Below are 19,474 nucleotides of genomic sequence, written 5' to 3'. Positions count from 1 at the left end.
CATATGCACACACAGACACACCCCCACCAGAATGACAGAGATCTGAAAGTAAAAGGCAGGACAGTGTGTACCATAAACCAAGAGCAAAGTGTGGATCAGAAGGGAGACATATCTGGCTGTGTCTGGAGCAGGTTCACAAGGTTTTCCCTGAGGGGTGATGTTCAAAAACCAAACTTCAGAGGAAGGTGATAGAGCAGGGGCTGGAAAGGGGTTGGAAGGAGATGGGCAGTTAAGATGAAACTAAGTGGGGAGGGCATGGAGTTATAAAATGAGATGGTTTATCTGGAAAAAAAATTTTTTTTAATTCCAGTAAGAAATACAGAAGTAGGAATAAGACCTCAGGTTTATCCACTTGCCTGAAGTCTGTTCTATCCCTGTAATTGTTCTCGCTCCAAGCAAAGAGGGTCTGTGAATTAAATATCTCTTTTGCAGTCATCTGCAAGCTGGTTGAGATGAATTACTAATTGGAGAAAAATGCCTTCTTTCCTGGCTCAGGAACCCTGGACTTGACATGATTTCAAGCCGTTGGTTCACATGGCAACCCCATTCCCTCCTCCCCCCCTCCAATAATGTATTCACCTCTATTTCTACAACATAGCTGGGCATGGCCAGTTAACTCTAGAGGCCTTACAAATCATTTAGATCATCTTCAAATGTAATGGGCCCTCATTCCCCTAGGCTAATCACACACTTTACCTACAGGTATTATTTTGTTCAGGTGCTGCATGACCCTTAGGCTAATCATACTCTTTACCTATAGATATTATTTTGTTGAGGTGGTGCATGGCCCTTAGGCTAATGACACACTTTACCTATAGATATTATTTTGTTGAGGTGGTGCACGTCCCTTAGGCTAATGACACACTTTAGCTATAGATATTATTTTGTTGAGGTGGTGCACGTCCCTAAGGCTAATCACACTCTTTACCTATAGATATTATTCTGTTGAGGTGGTACATGGCTCTTAGGCTAATCACACCCTTTACCTATAGATATTATTCTGTTGAGGTGGTGCATGGTCCTTAGGCTAATGACACACTTTACCTATAGATATTATTTTGTTGAGGTGGTGCATGATCCTTAGGCTAATCACATGCTTTACCTATAGCTATTATTTTGTTGAAGTGGTACATGGAGGGAGGGAGTTGGTATGAAAGAATGACTTTCCCAGCCTTGGTCTGAGAGAGTTTTCTCAGCAAAGAATAATTTTAGAAACCTGGAAAAGTCACAAGGACCTTTCATATCCACAACTTCTTGCAAAATAAGAGCACTTGCATCTTCAAGTTAATATTGATTGCTTCTCCAACATCTGTATCTGCCGTATTTGTTTTCCTGAAAGCTCTGAAAGTCTCCTGAGGGAGTGACTATGATACAGCCAAGAATTGGACCCCATGCTGCAAAGCAGGGGTCTGGATAAAACAGTGCCTGAAAGTGGGTGAGAGATGCCTCCATGCAGTCATATGCTACAGCTGATGAGTTCTCAACTCTATGATGTTAAGGCGTGCAGTCATAGAAACTTATCTTTTCTTCTGGGATACTAAGCCACCTCCCATTATTTAATGAGATGCTTCAAATGCCTGTGCTGAGTCTGATACTCACTCTAGATGTATGTACCTCCAAGGCTGTGGATTGTATGAGTTCACACCCTGGGATGGGAACTTGGAAGGCATTCTGGGATTCAGATGTAGGGAAATCTGTTGGTGTGGGGACGGTGGAGGAGGGTGGGAGGAATCCGCATGTGAGACTTACGATGGGGACAGGATAAGGCAGGACCATTGACGTGAGTACCATGTATTTGATGAGCCAGAGTCATGAAGGCAAAGACCCCATTGCTTGTAGGTGAATCTCCGAGGCCAGTAGTCTCTGTGGCACAGCCATGTCTTTGCCCTTCGTGTGGAGAATATAGGGTTAAGAACATTTGGCTCTCTGTTCAGATAATAGCAACGCACATTCCTAATTCGTTAAAAAAAAAAGTACAAAATTTCAATGGCATATTATGACAACGTTGATTCTAAGTTTATAGGCAACTGCCATCGTTGGCGGTTGTCAAAATACTGGAACCCAAATATTGCTGGAATGTTTTACTTGAAATATCCTGATTCTGCTTTTCTCATGTTATGCTGTTAGACTTTATTACACCATCATAGCTGAGAGTCAAATGATCTTTCTTTGAAGTCATTTCAAATTTACCTTTTTTTTGGGGGGGGGGTGGCGACTCATGTGCCGCATGCAATAGTTCCCAGGCTCAGACTGGACCTATTCCTCAGCAGTGACCTGAGCCTTGGCAGTGACAACAGCACAGCAGACACTTAACCTGCTGCGCCACACGGGGACTCCCCACATTTGCTTATTTTTAAAGACGTTTGTTTCTTCCACACTTTTCTCAAAGAATGGGTGGGACCAACATCACTCTGATTTTCTTAAAATATTGCTGGCTCTTCCTGCCAAAGCCAGGCAACGGCATACTCTTAATCTCATGCCAGTTGAATTCACAGATTCTTTTCTATCAGTTTTGAATCAAAAATGAATTTTATTGATTCAAGCAGTGTCATCTGATAGGTTCCGTTTTCAACAATGGAAGAGATTTTACTATCAATTCTTCAATGAAAAAAAAAAAATCCCAAGGATCCTACCAAAGAATTTGATAGTGGGATGTGTGTTACCTCTCCTCCCATTAAAAATTTTCACGCTGTATATGGATTGAAAACCCCCAAGGGGAGGAGCCTCTTGAGTCTCCAAGGGCCCTGCTACCCGCCCAAGACCCCAAGGGGTGCTGAGACCTAGTGGACCAGCTGCATAGGACTGCCAGCTCCAGGCAGGACCCCCTGCAGCCCAGAAAAGCTGCAACAAGCCTGGCCGAATCGGGAAAAGATCTCAGACGGTCTTTCTGAGTCGGGCTGTCCTGGGGAGGAGCCTCTTGAGTCTCCAAGGGCCCTGCTACCCGCCCAAGACCCCAGGGGGTGCTGAGACCTAGTGGACCAGCTGCATAGGACTGCCAGCTCCAGGCAGGACCCCCTGCAGCCCAGAAAAGCTGCAACAAGCCTGGCCGACTTGGGAAAAGTTCTCAAACGGTCTTTCTGAATCGGGCTGCCCTGGGGAGGAGCCTCTTGAGCCTCCAAGGGCCCTGCTACCCGCCCAAGACCCCAAGGGGTGCTGAGACCTAGTGGACCAGCTGCATAGGACTGCCAGCTCCAGGCAGGACCCCCTGCAGCCCAGAAAAGCTGCAACAAGCCTGGCCGACTTGGGAAAAGATCTCAGACGGTCTTTCTGAGTCAGGCTGTCCTGGGGAGGAGCCTCTTGAGCCTCCAAGGGCCCTGCTACCCGCCCAAGACCCCAGGGGGTGCTGAGACCTAGTGGACCAGCTGCATAGGACTGCCAGCTCCAGGCAGGACCCCCTGCAGCCCAGAAAAGCTGCAACAAGCCTGGCCGACTTGGGAAAAGTTCTCAAACGGTCTTTCTGAATCGGGCTGCCCTGGGGAGGAGCCTCTTGAGCCTCCAAGGGCCCTGCTACCCGCCCAAGACCCCAAGGGGTGCTGAGACCTAGTGGACCAGCTGCATAGGACTGCCAGCTCCAGGCAGGACCCCCTGCAGCCCAGAAAAGCTGCAACAAGCCTGGCCGACTTGGGAAAAGATCTCAGACGGTCTTTCTGAGTCAGGCTGTCCTGGGGAGGAGCCTCTTGAGCCTCCAAGGGCCCTGCTACCCGCCCAAGACCCCAGGGGGTGCTGAGACCTAGTGGACCAGCTGCATAGGACTGCCAGCTCCAGGCAGGACCCCCTGCAGCCCAGAAAAGCTGCAACAAGCCTGGCCGACTTGGGAAAAGATCTCAGACGGGCTTTCTGAGTCGGGCTGCCCTGGGGAGGAGCCTCTTGAGTCTCCAAGGGCCCTGCTGCCCGCCCAAGACCCCAAGGGGTGCTGAGACCTAGTGAACCAGCTGCATAGGACTGCCAGCTCCAGGCAGGACCCCCTGCAGCCCAGAAAAGCTGCAACAAGCCTGGCCGAGTCGGGAAAAGATCTCAGACGGGCTTTCTGAGTCGGGCTGCCCTGGGGAGGAGCCTCTTGAGTCTCCAAGGGCCCTGCTACCCGCCCAAGACCCCAAGGGGTGCTGAGACCTAGTGAACCAGCTGCATAGGACTGCCAGCTCCAGGCAGGACCCCCTGCAGCCCAGAAAAGCTGCAACAAGCCTGGCCGACTTGGGAAAAGATCTCAGACGGGCTTTCTGAGTCGGGCTGCCCTGGGGAGGAGCCTCTTGAGTCTCCAAGGGCCCTGCTGCCCGCCCAAGACCCCAAGGGGTGCTGAGACCTAGTGAACCAGCTGCATAGGACTGCCAGCTCCAGGGAGGACCCCCTGCAGCCCAGAAAAGCTGCAACAAGCCTGGCCGAGTCGGGAAAAGATCTCAGACGGTCTTTCTGAATCGGGCTGCCCTGGGGGGGAGCCTCTTGAGTCTCCAAGGGCCCTGCTACCTGCCCAAGACCCCAGGGGGTGCTGAGAACCAAGTGAAATCTGCTACCATCGTGGGGTGGACCTCCCAATCCTGTCTGCCCTCAGGAAGTCCTCCTTTGCTTCAAAGAAACACTGTTAGTTCCATCAACACTCCAGAAAAGCCACACTGCCTCAAAAAAGATTGACCAACAACGACAGCCCTCAGGAAATATTCCACGGCAGTGACAAGGCAAACACTACCCGATAACGGAGAGTACAACTCCCTCAGGAGAAAGAAGACAACAAGCAAGATGAAGAAGCTGAGAAACCACCCCCAGTCAAACCAACAGGAGAACTCACCTAAAACAGTCAACAATGAAACAGATCTCTGCAGTCAGACAGACCTGGAATTCAAAAGAGAAATACTGAAAATACTGAAGGAATTAAGAGAAGATATGAACAGTAATGCAGATACCCTCAGAAAGGAGCTAGAAAATATAAGGAGGAGCCAAGAAAAACTAGAACATTCATTTGCAGAGATGCAAACTGAACTAGGGGCAGTAAAAACCAGAATGAATAATGCAGAAGAACGAATCAGTGATATGGAAGATAGAATAATGGAAATCACTCAATCTGGTCAACAGACAGAAAACCGAATCAAAAAACTGGAAAGCAATATAAGAGACCTATGGGATAATATAAAACGGGCCAATCTACGCATAATAGGAATTCCAGAAGGAGTAGAAAAAGATAAGGGAATGGAAAATATATTTGAAGAAATTATCGCTGGAAACTTCCCAAATCTAAAGGATACTGGATTCAAGATCCAAGAAGCACAGAGGGCCCCAAACAAACTGAACCCAAACAGACCCACACCAAGACACATCATAATAAAAATGGCAAAAGTTAGTGATAAAGAGAGGATCCTAAAGGCAGCAAGAGAAAAACAGAATGTTACCTACAAGGGAACCCCCATAAGAATATCAGCTGATTTCTCTACAGAAACACTACAGGCCAGGAGGGAATGGCAAGAGATATTTAAAGTGCTAAAAGGAAAAAATATGCAACCTAGAATACTTTATCCAGCAAGAATATCATTTAAAATAGAAGGGGAAATAAAAATTTTTCCCAACAAACAAAAACTTAAAGAATACAGCAACACAAAACCCAGGTTAAAGGAAATATTGAAAGGGCTTCTCTAAACCAAAAAGAAAGGAAGGAAAGGGAAGAAAAAAGAAAAGAAAAAAAAAAAAAGAAGAAGAAGAGGAAGAACTAGGACTGAGGAAACCGCAATCAGATAAGCCAGCATACAGATTTAATCATGAACATGCTTCAAACAAAATAAAATTAAAAAGAAAAAAATAAAAGAGTCATCAAAACCATAAAATGTGGGCAAGGGATGTTAGGAGGTAAATAATCCTTTTTGTTTGTATGTATGTCTCTCTTCTTAATTTTAATATAATAATGAAGTGTTTGAACTTACAGGACCATCAGGCTAAAACACACAATTATGGGAAGGGGTTAGCATACTTAAAAAACAGGGCAACCACAAGCCAAAACCAAATATTGCATTTGCAAAAAATGAAAAAAAAAATACACTCAAGCAGATAATAACAGGAGACCATCCAACCAAAAAAAAAAAGAAGAATGGAGAACCATAGAATCAACTGGAACACGAGGATCAAATGGCAATAAATAATCATCTATCAATTATCACCTTAAATGTCAATGGACTGAATGCCCCAATCAAAAGACACAGAGTGGCTGAGTGGATAAAAAGGCAAAAACCTTCAATATGCTGCCTACAAGAAACTCACCTTAGGACAAAAGATATATATAGATTGAAAGTGAAAGGCTGGGGAAAAGTATTTCATGCCAATAGACATGACAGAAAAGCAGGAGTTGCAACGCTCATATCAGACAAAATAGACTTTAAAACAAAAGACATAAAGAAAGACAAAGAAGGACACTATTTAATGATTAAGGGATCCATCCAAGGAGAGGATGTTACTATCATCAACATATATGCCCCAAACATAGGAGCACCCAGATACATACAACAAATATTAACAGACATAAAGGGAGATATTGATGAGAATACAATCATAGTAGGAGACCTAAATACCCCCCTCACATCAATGGACAGATCCTCCAGACAGAAAACCAATAAAGCAACAGAGATCCTAAAGGAAACAATAGAAAAGTTAGACTTAATTGATATCTTCAGGACACTACATCCAAAAAAAGCAGAATACACATTCTTCTCAAATGCTCATGGAACATTCTCAAGAATCGACCACATATTGGGACACAAAGCGAATCTCAATAAATTTAGGAGCATAGAAATTATCTCAAGTATCTTCTCTGACCACAATGCCATGAAATTAGAAATCAACCATGGGAAAAGCAAAGAGAAAAAACCTACTCCATGGAGACTAAACAACATGCTACTAAAAAACCAATGGGTCAATGAGGAAATCAAGAAGGAAATTAAAAACTACCTTGAAACAAATGATAATGAAGACACAACCTCTCAAAATCTATGGGATGCTGCGAAAACAGTGCTCAGAGGGAAATTTATAGCAATCCAGGCCTTTCTCAAAAAAGAAGAAAGATCCCAAATTGACAACTTAACCCTCCACCTAAATGAATTAGAAAAAGAAGAACAAAAAAGTCCTAAAGTCAGCAGAAGGAAGGAAATTATAAAGATCAAAGAAGAAATCAATAAAATAGAGACTCAAAAAACAATAGAGAAAATTAATAAAACCAAGAGCTGGTTCTTTGAAAAGGTGAACAAAATTGATAAACCCCTGGCCAGACTCACTAAAAAGAGGAGAGAAAGAACCCAAATCACCAAAATTATAAATGAAAAAGGAGAAATCACAACGGATACAGCAGAAATACAAAAAACCATAAGAGAATACTATGAACAACTGTATGGCAATAAGTTTGACAATCTGGAAGAAATGGACAATTTTCTAGAATCTTACAGCCTGCCAAAACTGAATCAAGCAGAAACAGACCAACTGAACAGACCGATCACTAGAAATGAAATTGAAGAGGTCATAAAATCACTCCCTACAAATAAAAGTCCAGGACCAGATGGCTTCACAGGTGAATTCTATCAAACATATAAAGAGGAATTGGTGCCCATCCTCCTTAAACTCTTTCAAAAGGTTGAAGAAGAAGGAATACTCCCAAAGACATTCTATGAGGCCACCATCACCCTCATTCCAAAACCAGGCAGAGATACCACCAAAAAAGAAAACTATCGCCCAATATCATTGATGAATATAGATGCAAAAATTCTCAACAAAATCTTAGCCAACCGAATCCAACAACATATCAAAAAAATTATACACCATGACCAGGTTGGGTTCATCCCAGGTTCACAAGGATGGTTCAACATACGCAAATCAATCAACATCATACACCACATTAACAAAAAAAAAGTCAAAAATCATATGATCATCTCAATAGATGCAGAAAAAGCATTTGACAAAGTTCAACATCCATTCATGATCAAGACCCTCGCCAAAGTGGGTATAGAGGGAACATTCCTGAATATAATCAAAGCCATTTATGATAAACCCACAGCAAATATAATCCTCAATGGGGAAAAACTGAAAGCCTTCTCACTCAAATCTGGAACAAGACAGGGATGCCCACTCTCACCACTGCTCTTCAACATAGTTTTGGAAGTCTTAGCCACAGCAATTAGACAAACAAAAGAAATCAAAGGCATCCATATAGGAAGAGAAGAGATCAAACTGTCACTGTATGCAGATGACATGATTCTATACCTAGAAAACCCTAAGGACTCAACCCCAAAACTCCTTGAACTGATTAATAAATTCAGCAAAGTGGCAGGATATAAGATTAACATTCAGAAGTCAGTTGCATTTCTGTATACCAGCAATGAAACATTAGAAAAGGAATACAAAAATACGATACCTTTTAAAATTGTACCACACAAAATCAAATACCTCGGAATACACCTGACCAAAGAGGTAAAGGACCTATATGCCGAGAACTATAAAACCTTAATCAAAGAAATCAAAGAAGATGTAAAGAAATGGAAAGATATTCCATGTTCCTGGATTGGAAAAATCAATATTGTGAAAATGGCCATCCTACCCAAAGCAATCTACAGATTCAATGCAATCCCTATCAAATTACCCATGACATTGTTCACAGAACTAGAACAAACAATCCAAACATTTATATGGAACAACAAAAGACCCAGAATTGCCAAAGCAATCCTGAGAAACAAAAACCAAGCAGGAGGCATAACTCTCCCAGACTTCAAGAAATACTACAAAGCCACAGTCATCAAAACAGTGTGGTACTGGTATCAAAACAGACAGACAGACCAATGGAACAGAATAGAGAATCCGGAAATTAACCCTGACACCTATGGTCAATTAATCTTTGACAAGGGAGGCAAGAACATCAAATGGGAAAAGGAAAGTCTATTCAGCAAGCATTGCTGGGAAACCTGGACAGCTGCATGCAAAGCAATGAAACTAGAACACACCCTCACACCATGCACAAAAATAAACTCCAAATGGCTGAAAGACTTAAATATACGACAGGACACCATCAAACGCCTAGAAGAAAACATAGGCAAAACACTCTCTGACATCAACATCATGAATATTTTCTCAGGTCAGTCTCCCAAAGCAATAGAAATTAGAGCAAAAATAAACCCATGGGACCTCATCAAACTGAAAAGCTTTTGCACAGCAAAGGAAACCCAAAAGAAAACAAAAAGACAACTTACAGAATGGGAGAAAATAGTTTCAAATGATGCAACTGACAAGGGCTTAATCTCTAGAATATACAAGCAACTTATACAACACAACAGCAAAAAAGCCAATCAATCAATGGAAAAATGGGCAAAAGACCTGAATAGACATTTCTCCAAAGAAGATATACAGATGGCCAACAAACACATGAAAAAATGCTCCACATCGCTGATTATAAGAGAAATGCAAATCAAAACGACCATGAGATACCACCTCACACCAGTCAGAATGGCCATCATTAATAAATTCACAAATAACAAGTGCTGGAGGGGCTGTGGAGAAAAGGGAACCCTCCTGCACTGTTGGTGGGAATGTAAACTGGTACAGCCACTATGGAGAACAGTTTGGAGATACCTTAGAAATCTATACATAGAACTTCCATATGACACTGCAATCCCACTCTCGGGCATCTATCCGGACAAAGCTCTACTTAAAAGAGACACATGCACCCGCATGTTCATTGCAGCCCTATTCACAATAGCCAGGACATGGAAACAATCCAAATGTCCATCGACAGAGGATTGGATTCGGAAGATGTGGTATATATACACGATGGAATACTACTCAGCCATAAAAAAGGATGACATCATGCCATTTGCAGCAACATGGATGGAACTAGAGAATCTCATACTGAGTGAAATGAGCCAGAAAGACAAAGACAAATACCATATGATATCACTTATAACTGGAATCTAATATCCAGCACAAATGAACATCTCCTCAGAAAAGAAAATCATGGACTTGGAGAAGAGACTTGTGGTTGCCTGATGGGAGGGGGAGGGAGTGGGAGGGATTGGGAGCTTGGGGTTATCAGTCACAACCTAGAATAGATTTACAAGGAGATCCCGCTGAATAGCATTGAGAACTATGTCTAGATACTCATGTTGCAACAGAAGAAAGGGTGGGGGAAAAACTGTAATTGTAATGTATACATGTAAGGATAACCTGACCCCCTTGCTGTACAGTGGGAAAATAAAATTTAAAAAAAAAAAAAAAAAAAAGAAAACCCCCAAGGTAGTTATAAACATTAAATCATAAATTGTAAACCTTCTGTTTTACGTGAATATCGTATCAGTTACAACACAAAGATGTTACATTTTATATGAACATTAGCTACTGCATAAAGATTTTATATAGGAGTTCCCGTCGTGGCGCAGTGGTTAACGAATCCGACTAGGAACCATGAGGTTGCGGGTTCGGTCCCTGCCCTTGCTCAGTGGGTTAAGGATCTGGCATTGCTGTGAGCTGTGGTGTAGGTTGCAGACATGATTTGGATCTCACGTTGCTGTGGCTCTGGCGTAGGCCGGTGGCTACAGCTCTGATTGGACCCCTAGCCTAGGAACCTCCATATGCCGCAGGAGAAGCCCTAGAAAAGGCAAAAAGACAAAAAAATAAAAAATAAAGATTTTATATAAATATTATATAAATTATGAAAATTGTAAGCATCCAAATATTGAGCCCGAGTGTTGGTGGCTCACAGAATGGGCAGGAACAGATTTCCAAGTGAGGGGGACAGGGGTAGCACCTGTGATGCAGCATTGCTTTGGGGAAATAATCAAAATAACGTCCCCTTAAAGACATGGCCCTCTAGGGAAAATAAGGAAACAAGGAGGGAAAATTAAGATTCCCTGCCCCAAATGCTACCACCCCCAGCATAATCATCCACTAACAAGACTCCATTGTTGAGTAGCGTTGGTGGCTCAGAGGATTAAAGATCCAGCAACGTGGGTTGCCACTGTGGCGCAGGTTCGATCCCTGGTCCCAGAACTTCCACATGCCACGGTCACGGCCAAACAAAAGTGAACAAACAAAAAACCCACATTTTACAATGGTCACAGGAGAAACGGGTCTAAACCTAGAAGCTGTGTTCACAAAATGCCCAAGAACAGGAAGGAAAATCAAAGGAAACAAAGTTACTGTAAACTATTGTATCTAGAATGGATAATCTACTATGTAGCAGTAGAATGGACATCCTGCGTACAGCACAGGGAACTCTATCCAGTGTCTCTGGATAGACTATGATGAAAGGTAATATAAGAAAGGGAATGTATATATATGTATAACTGGCTCATTATGCTGTATAGCAGAATCTGGCACAACATTGCACATCACCTAGACTCTAATAAAAGTGAAATAAAAAATTTTTTAAAAGAAGAGTGCACTAAGCATGCACTTAATGACTGCTCTCCTAGGAAGGTCTTTTCCCTTTTATTGATATTTTTCCAATCAAGTTTGTAATTGCAAAACTATGCCTAGGCTGTTTGCAAAGATGTAGCTAAATGAAAATTACACACACACACACACACACACACACACACACACACACACACACACACACACGGTCAGAGAATTCATTAGCAATTTGCTCTAGAAATCATGTGGGTGGTTAGGTGATGAGTGGCGCAAAGGAGTGTGAGGTTGTGGGAGCCACATGCCTGCCTTTTCTGTTGGTCCAATCCACAAATCATTTCCTGGTTTCTAGATGAGCCCTTCTGTGCCGATTAGCTCGTGACAGTGATTAAAAATTCACATCTAGAGTGGATAAGCAATGAGGTGCTACTGTACAGTGCAGAACTATATCCAGTTCCTTGGGATGGAACACAATGGCACATAGTATGAGAAAAAGAATGTGTGTGTATGTGTGTATATATGAGCAGATCACTATGCTGTACAGCAGAAATTGGTACATCACGGTAATAAATCAACTATACTAATTTTAAAAACATAAATATAGAAATTTTTTAAAAAAGAAAATTATTCCAAAAAGGAGAGAAGACAGGAGTTGAGACGTAGTTGATGAAAATTCTCACTCCAAGCAGAAAAGCAAAAGTAGCAAAAGCCTCCAGGTCATCCTAATCCTGGGAAATTCCGAGACAGCAATATTTCTACTGAACTCCATGTGGTACTTGACCTGATGCAGTGTCTGGCAAGCTGTACCCCACACTTCTGGTTTTCTGGTTTCCCTAACAACAGCATCTAAGAGAAAGGCTATCCCTGCCTGCAGCCAGCAGCAGGTGTTGGCAGTTCCATTGGTTGAGCTTCCAGTCTCTCTCTTTCTGAAAGATGAGGCTTGTCCAAACACGAAGCATACCCAGCATTTTGGGAGAAAATCCACATATGTAAAATGGAATACATCTCCTGTGAATTTTAGCTAAAAAGTATAAAACTAAGACACAAAGGAATCTTGCTCCATCCCCTAACATATAGCCTAAGAGGAATGTCATGGTTGCAGAAGCCATGAAAAGGAGATGCCAGCTATTTCCAGTATAATATTTGAGAGAAGATACTTGAACAGAGAGATAATTGTCCTGCTGTACAGCACAGGGAACTATATCCAATCTCTTACAATAGAACACGATAGAAGACAATGTGAGGAAAAGAATGTGTAATATATATGTATGACTGGGTCACTTTGCTGTACAGCAGAAATTGACAGAACATTGTAAATCAACTATAATATTAAAAGTTTTTTTGTTTTGTCTTTTTTAGGGTTGCACCTGCAGCATACAGAAGTTCCCAGGCTAGGGCTTGAATCAGAGCTGCAGCTGCCAGCCTGCACAACAGCCACAGCCATGCCAGATCCAAGCCATGTCTGTGACCTACGCCACAGCTCACGGCAATGCCCGATCCTTAACCCACTGAGCGGGGCCAGGGACCAAACCCTCATCCTCGTGGATACTAGTTGGTTTCCTTGCCACTGAGCCAGGATGGGAACGCCTAAAGAATATTTTTTAAAAAGAAGTGACACAATTAAGTTACCCTATTCTTTGTGCATCTCCAAATAGACTGGGCAATATTTGATAGTTACAGAATTTTCCCATGTGATCCATTCCAGTTCCTCTCTCTCTCCTTTCTCCCTCTTCTGTGTGACTAATTCTAATTCCAGTTTGTCTCTCTTTTTCTCTTTCTTTAGGAAGCCTGGGTATTGCCCACCAACACTCCATCCAGTTCTCCCATGGCCTGCCTTGAGGTCTACCAAGCATTTAAAAGTCACCTTACCTGCCTGGGTAAGTTTAACCATATGTACCAATATTTCATCAAGCGATGCATACAAAAGGGAGAGAGAACCCAGCTGAAGGGTGGCTACAGTGACAGGCATAGGCTCTGGGGATGATCAGTTAAGACCACAAGCGGAGACACAACTGAGGCACAGTTGTGACACTGAGACACAGGACCACAAACTGATTCAGCTCTGATGACGGTGGTGGTCGTCTGAGACAGCACTGCCATCATCCTTCCGTGAACATGATGCTGACGTACTTCTGATGGCTCCCTCAATGCGAAGTCTGACTTGAAATTTGGGAAAGGAACCTGCAGTAAAGGGGATCCAGTGCCACTGGGCCTTCACTTCTTAGAGGGTAATCACACCTCAGTTATGTCCCCTTGTCAGAACAGCACAGACTCTTGGGAGTTCCCTGGTGGCTCAGAGGATTAAGGATCTGGCATTGTCTGGCTGCTGTGGCTCAAGTTGCTGCTCTGGCATCGGTTCAATGGATCCCTGGCCTGGGAACTTCCACATGCCATGAGCATGCCCTCCCCTTCTGCCCCCCAAAGCCATTTGCCTATACCCAGGTCATAAAAGAACTTTCCCACTATTTCTCATGTGGCTTTATTTCCTTTACATTTAGATTTTGGGCCCCTCAGGGATTCATTCTTGGATCTGGAGTACAAAATCAATCTTTTTTTTTTTTTTTTGTCTTTTTAGGGTCACACCCACGGCATGTGGAAGTCCCCAGGTGAGGGGTCAAATTGGAGCTGCAGCTGCCAGCCCACAGCCACAGCAATGAGGGATCCGAGCCACATCTGTGACATACACCACAGCTCACAGAAACACCAGATCCTTAACCCACTGAGCGGGGCCAGGGATCAAACCTGCGTCCTCATGGACAGTAGTCAGGTTTGTAACCTGCTGCATGACAACAGGAACTCCCCAAATCAGTCTCATTTTTATCTTCTTTCAAAGGCCTGCAGACATTTGTCCTAACACCATCCGTCAAAACATCCATCATCCCACACATGATTGGAGGTCTAACTTCATCCTATACTAGAATTCTATATGGCATTCGGTCTGTTCCCTACTACCTATTCTGTTCCATGACATCATTCATTTTTTTTGTGTGCCAGTTGAATGAACATAAGCATCATAACAAAGCCTTGGCTGTTAAACCCTAATATCCAGTGTGACTAGACTTCCCTCACAGAGCTTTCTTTTCACTATAAACCATACTTTTAACTTTTTATTTATATCTGTAGCACTGGCAACTATGTCTGGTCACTTACGATGGAGCAGGATAATGTGAGAAAAAAGAATGCATATGTGTGCGTGTGACTAGGTCACCTTGCTGTGCAGTGGAAAATTGACAGAACAGTGTACCTCAGCTATAATGGAGAAAATAAAAATCATTATTAAAAAATGTTATTGGCATATAGTTGACTGACAATGTTGTGTTCATGTCAGCTGTACAGCAAAGGGTAAAACATGCTTTTTTATGTATTGTTTTATCAACGTGTAGTTGATTTATAATGCTGTGGCAATTTCTTCTGGTCAGCAAAGTGACTCTCTCTCTCTCTCTCTCCATATATATACATACACACATTCCCTTTTTTATATTATCTTCCATCATGGTTTATCCAAAGAGATTATATAGAGTTCCCTGTGCTGTACAGCAGGACCTCATTGCTTATCCATTCTCAATGTCATAGTTTGCATCCAGTAACCCCGAACTCCCCGTCCATCCCGCTCCCTCCCCCAGTCCTCCTGACAACCACAAGTCTGTTCTCTTTGTCTGTGAGTCTGTTTCTACTTTGTAGATAGCTTCATTTGTGCCACAGTATAGATTCCACACAGAAGTGATATCATATGGTATTTGTCTTTCTCTGTCTGACTTCATGAGAAGAATCAATATGGTCAAAATGACCATGTTACCCAAGGCAGTCTACTGAGGCAATAAAACATGCTTTTTAAATGAAAACAATCAGAATGGGTGGGACCCTTTAGATCCAGGGCTGCTCTTGGCCTTGGGGACTTCTTATAAAATCTTTCAGAGGTATCTTTACCCAAGCAGTCTCCAATCCATGCATCCACTGCATTTCTCCTGCGAGGTTTGGTGGACCTCTGTGGGGATATGCACACCCATATTCTATATTTGCACAGCAAAAATGAACAGGACAAAAGTTCCCAGGAGACACAACAGGTTAAGGATCCAGTGTTGCCACCTCACCTGTGACGCAGGTCATAACTGCAGCGCAGGCTCGATCCCTGACTCTGGACCTTCCACCTTCTGTGGGTGTTGCCAAAAAAAAAAAAATGCTCAGGGTTTCCTTGATTTTTTTTCATGACCATGACCCAGACTGTTAAATGTTCTCCTCTGTGATTGAACAGTGTGGGCATTAAAGTTTTAGACAGAAATGCTTCAGTGTCCTCTTTTATAAAACACACAAAAACCTGATAGAGAATTGTAAGACTTGCTGATATTATAGTGCACCCCCAAACCAAGGAGTTTAATGTCCAATCAATCTCAGGAGTGTGGACAGGCCGTCTCACACAGCCACCTGTTGCAGGTTTTTACGTATTAGTGTATCCAGTAATAACCTCATCTGAACTGTACTGGGGAAGTACATTTTTAGCCAAAAACATTCTGTCTCCAAGAAGCCCATATGTCTAGACCAGATATTTTGCAAGAATTTTTCCATGTGTAAGAGGTATCTGGAGTATGTTTTTACTGGAACATATGCTCTCTTAAAAGCACTCAATTGTTTATTACCATAGGTATAATAGATAATGAATTGTTAGGAAATACTGTTGAAAATTCCTTTGCAACCAAGGTGTTCAAATGCTTATTTTTAATAGTTCCAGCAATGGCATGTTGAAAGCTTTTTTTTTTTTTTTTTTTTTTTGTCTTTTTGCCTTTTCTAGGGCTGCTCCCGTGACACATGGAGATTCCCAGGCTAGGGGTCTAATCGGAGCTGTAGCCACCGGCCTCCACCAGGGCCATAGCAATGAGGGATCCAAGCCGCGTCTGCAACCTACACCACAGTTCACAGCAATGCCAGATCCTTAACCCACTGAGCAAGGCCAGGGATTGAACCTGCAACCTCATGGTTCCTAGTCGGATTCATTAACCACTGCACTACGACGGGAACTCCTGGAAAGCTTTCTGATAAATCTCTGGTTGACAGTAATTAGGACTGCATAATTACAGGAAGATCCTGACCAATGGAAAGCCACTGATCAAACCCTGAAATATTTTCTTTTTATAAAGACATTTATGAGGAAAAAGAAAATATCTTAGGATTTAAAAAAAAAAATAGACCTTAAAAACCTAGGAGGCCTATTTTGTCCTATTCTTTAGGCTTCTCAATTTTCTTCAAATAAGTTGAAACAATTTTATTCTGAAAAGACTACAGGTGGATATAAATCATTAATAAGTTGTCTGTACCTATTGAATTGCATATCTTCTTTTTATAAATAAATCTTTTTTTTTTTTTTTTGATCTTTTGTCTTTTTAGGGCTGCACCTGCGGCATACAGAGGTTCCCAGGCTAGGGGTTGAATTGGAGCTGCTGCTGCCAGCCTACACCACAGTCACAGCAAGGCCAGATCTGAGCCATGTCTGCGACCTACACCACAGCTCACAGCAACGCTGGATCCTTCACCCACGGAGTGAGTCCAGGGATGGGACCTGCGTCCTCATAGATGCTAGTCAGATTTGTTTCCACTGAGCCACAGTGGGAACTCCTTATAAATAAATCTTAATATCCTTTGTAGAATGATATAAAGTGTATTTGATCTACACACATCATTTTAAAATGTATTACTGGGAGTTCTCATTGTGCCTTACTGGGTTAAGTACCCGACTAGTATCCGTGAGGATGCAGGTTCAATCCATGGCCTTGCTCAGTGAGTTAAGGATCTGGCATTGCTGTGGGTTGTGGCCTAGGTTGCAGATGTGGCTCAGATCTGGCATTGCTATGACTGTGGGGTAGGCCAGCATGGATAACTCAGATTCGAACCTTAGCCTGGTACTTTCTATATGCCTCACGTGTGGCCAGAAAAAAAAAAGAAAGGAAGAAAAGAAAAAAATGTATGAGTATCATGTAGGTGAATCAGAAAAAATGCATTTATAAAAGCAAGTCAGTCTTCTTAAGCGTATGACTTAGCAAATCAGAAAATCGTTTTACAGAGTATGATAAACCAGTAAGTGCATAAAAGAGCACGTTGTCAGTTGTGTATGTTTACAGATAAACTATGATTAGCATTCCCAGTTTCATTCTTGTTAAAGATGCTGTTGGAGCCGAAATTTCTTACATCAGCAGATTCCAAGACAGGTTAAATCAAAGTATTCTATGGTGCCAGTCTAAGTTTAGACAGTTTAGCTGTTTCTATTTTTACCCAATTCGGCCACCTGTGCCACTGAGTTTGGGTGTTCTTCTGCCCTCTGGCCTGTCATCTCCAGGCTGGATTGGAATGAAGGGACAACCTCGAATCATCCTGAACTGCCCGAGCCTGGTTTTCTCCCTGATAAACAGAGATGTGGGCTAGTCAGCATCCCAGACGGCAGGTGGGATTTGCCAGCAGTTAGAAACAGTGTCATCACAGTCTTTGTTGAGAAGGAACAAAGGCTTAGCTGGAAGCAATATTGATCATGTACTCTACGTGGGAGTCAAGTGATCATCTGGTGCCAGGTGCCCCAAATACTTTTCCTAACAACCCTCAAAAGTCAAGTTAACGTGTGTGTGTGTGTGTGCGCGAAGGGAAGTTTGCTGTACATATATGAATGCATTGCTCAAGTTCTTATTCCATTCCATTCATCTATCTTAATGCCAATATAACTTTCCTTCCTTCTTTTTTCCTTCCTTCCTTCCTTCTTCCTGGCCATGCCCGTGGCATGCAGGAGTTCCCAGACCAGGGATCAAACTCATGCCATAGCCCCAACCTAAGTCATGGCAGCGACAACACCAGGTCCTTAACCCACTGATCCACCAGGGAACTCTACAGTCTTGATTTGTATAGCTTGAATTTGTCTTGAAATCGGGTCACGTGAGACCCCTAAATTTGTTGTTCTTTTTTGAAAAAAAAATTTTTTTTTGGTTATTCTAGGTTCATTAAGTTTATGGGTGAATTTTAGAATAAGTTTATCAATTTTTTTTTAGTCTTTTCTTTTTAAGGCCACACCTGTGACATATGGAAGTTCCCAGGCCAGGGGTTGAATAAGAGCTGTAGCTGCCAGCTTACACCACAGCCACAGCAACACAAGATCTGAGCCACATCCATGACCTATACAGCAGCTTTCAGCAATGCTGAATTCTTAACCCACTGAGCGAGGTCAGGGATCGAACCCACATCCTTACAAAGACAACACTGGGTCCTTAATCCACTGAGCCACAATAGGAACTCTAAGTTTACCAGTTCTGACCATAAAATATCCTTCTAGGCTTTCAACTAGAATTGTGTTGAATCTATCTGAAGACTGATTTGGAGAGACTCAACATCATGATAATACATAGTCTTCCAACCCATGAACATTTTAACCTTTTCATTTAATCAGGGCTTTTTCAAATTCTCTCAGCAATTATTTTTGGTAGTTTTCAACACACAGGCTTTGCACATCTTTTTCAGAATTATTCCAAAGGTTTCATACTTTTGATATTCTTGTAATTGGGATTGTTTTCTTCATTTCAATTTTTGAGTGTTCATTGCATATAGAAATATAATTTAGATACTGGTTCTTTAACTTACAAGCACGCTAAGTGCACATTATAGTTCTAGTAGCTGCATATATACCATTAGATTTTCTACACAGATGATTTTAACATCTGCAAATACAGTTTTAATTCTTTCTTTCTAATCTGGAGGTTTAAAAACTTTTTTTCCTATTTTACTGGCTAGAATCTTTAGTACAGTGGTGAATAGAAGGGCTGAGAGCCGATATACTTGGCTTATTTCTGATTTTAGGGGTGAAGAATGCACCATTAGGAATGCTATTAGTTGGGATGGATAAGCAATGAGATCCTGCTGTAGCACAGGGTACTATATCTAGTCACTTACGATGGAGGATAATGTGAGAAAAAGAATGTATGTACGTATGTGTGATGGAGTCACTTAGGTGTGCAGTAGAAAACTGACACTATAAACCAACTATAATGGAAAAAATAAAAATCATTTTAAAAAAAGAATGCTATTGGTGTGGAGTTCCCATTGTGGCTCAGCAGGTTAAGACCCAAACATTGCCTCTGTGAGGATTTGG

General features: G+C 42.4%; 1 protein-coding gene across 2 annotated transcripts in view; it reads left to right on the top strand.

Moving 5' to 3' along the window:
• Positions 1 to 19,474, top strand: part of LOC106506881 (pseudouridine-5'-phosphatase-like) — a 744,469-nt gene that overhangs the window by 672,163 nt on the left and 52,832 nt on the right. For both annotated transcript variants that reach the window (XR_014836065.1, XR_014836045.1), the window contains one exon: positions 13,142 to 13,235. The gene's annotated coding sequence lies outside the window, so the exon portion shown is untranslated. The remainder of the gene's footprint in view (positions 1 to 13,141; positions 13,236 to 19,474) is intronic.

The sequence above is a fragment of the Sus scrofa genome, chromosome Y, assembly GCF_054392235.1.
Source record: "Sus scrofa isolate SSC_HxYL_T2T_F1_AM1 chromosome Y, Sscrofa_HxYL_maternal_Yorkshire_Landrace_v2.0, whole genome shotgun sequence".
Taxonomy (NCBI): domain Eukaryota; kingdom Metazoa; phylum Chordata; class Mammalia; order Artiodactyla; family Suidae; genus Sus; species Sus scrofa.
This window is presented reverse-complemented; position numbering and strand designations above follow the sequence as displayed.